This window comes from Crinia signifera, chromosome 3 (assembly GCF_055691185.1).
Source record: "Crinia signifera chromosome 3, ASM5569118v1, whole genome shotgun sequence".
NCBI classification, from domain to species: Eukaryota; Metazoa; Chordata; class Amphibia; order Anura; family Myobatrachidae; genus Crinia; species Crinia signifera.
This window is the reverse complement of record NC_139219.1, coordinates 161,401,255-161,402,864: the sequence shown is the minus strand read 5'-3', so window position 1 is coordinate 161,402,864 and position 1,610 is coordinate 161,401,255. Positions and strand designations below refer to the sequence as shown.

At 52.4% G+C, this 1,610-nt stretch overlaps 1 pseudogene; it reads left to right on the top strand.

The window, feature by feature from the left end:
* Positions 1–382: 382 nt before the first annotated feature.
* On the top strand, positions 383–515 carry LOC146066121 (U2 spliceosomal RNA; annotated as a pseudogene).
* Positions 516–1,610: the final 1,095 nt, after the last annotated feature.

The following is a 1,610-nucleotide window of genomic DNA, read 5'->3' as shown; positions in this document are numbered from 1 at the left end:
TCACCTGAACAATCCAATCAAAGCGAATGCAATCCCAATATCAACAGCCAAACAACGTGTCCCTACTTTGCGAACTGACCACCATAGTCGTAGCTAGAAATTAAATGCTTGCAATGTCTTTATGTAATATATGTAATGTCTCCCTCCCCCCCTTTTCATCCCTGCTTGATGCTGCACTGTAATCCTCAAAAAATTCCTAGTGTGCGCAAGCACACATGGCCAATAAAGTTGATTCTATTCTATACAGTATGTAGATAAAGGTATAACTAAGAATAATGATTCAATCTCCACATGTCCTTGTAAGTACCATTGTAATGTGCTATTATAATGCAGACAATAGAATGGTCAAAGTTCATGGTTAAGGTAACATCTGTGTTACTGATTATTACGGCCTTTTGGCTAAGATCAAGTGTAGTATCTGTTCTTATCAGTTGGTATGGACTGGCCTCTGGCAGAGAATAGAGAAAGGTGGGACTGAGTAGCTGCTCTGATGGGCGGAGGGTGTGGGACCCCTCTGTTTTTTCCCGGGAGTAGTGAAAAGTCTCACTAAGTATCTTCACCTCTGCCAGTGGTAGGAGGCTCCGTAAACCCACTGGTAGGAGGGGGGGAGAAACACTGGGCCTAGTAGTTTGACTCTCTTGACGGGGTTTGTAGCCCCCGAAGGATGAGTCAGCGAAAGGCTCAGTCTAGTATCCAATCCCAGGGAGCGGAGAAAGGTTGGGACTGAGTAGATGGCTCCTGTTCCAGAGGTTCGTAGCCTCTGATGGGGAGACCGCGAAAGGCCCAGCTTAGTACCTTAACCCTGGGAGCGGAGAAACACTGGGACTGAGTAGATTGCTCTTCCGGAGGGGGTGCAGCCCCTAAGGGAGTCTTTCGAAAGGCCCAGTGGAGTACCCATTCCCATGCCAGGGGCTGGAAAGTGCCTGCTGCTGAGACGGAGAAACACTTGGTCGGACGCTGACTGGCTGGCTGCCTGGAGTCCGAGGCTGCACTGTGCCCCCGGGGAAACTCGGGGGTGCCGGACATGCACGGGTGATCCCAAGTCACCTTGCACGAATGGCACTTGCACTGCGCACTTCCCTTTAGGTTAGCGCTTCACGTCCTTACCCTGTCCTTTTGGATGGGGTAGGACAATTTTTCACCCCCCCCCCCGGCCTTCTGGCTAGGGCCTTATTCTTTTCTTTTTATGATTTGCACGTTTTGCACTTCACGTTTTTCGTTAGTTTGTCACGTTTTTTCATTTGGGTAGTGCGGCTGTCCCTAACAGGCCTTCCGTTCCCCAAACGTGACTGGGACTCTTCACCTTTTGGGGAGAGTCCCGGTTCCCTCGAGGGCAACCCCGAGCCGCAAGGCGGAGGGAAGCCTAAGCGGGTCTCTCCAAACCTTCGGGTGCGGAGGACCCACCGTCCGAAACCCTTCCGGGGGTGGAGGAAACGCGGGTCCCTCTGAGCTTCGGCGAAGAGGACCCACCGATCCCTTTTTTCCCTTCCTCGGCCTTATGGTTGAGGGGGGTCAGGGGAACCATGGGGCCTTTCTCCTTTGGGAGAGGGCCCACACGTTCGTACGGCTGCCCCCTGTGCACGCGTTTAGTCACGTCACTGGTGGTGGTG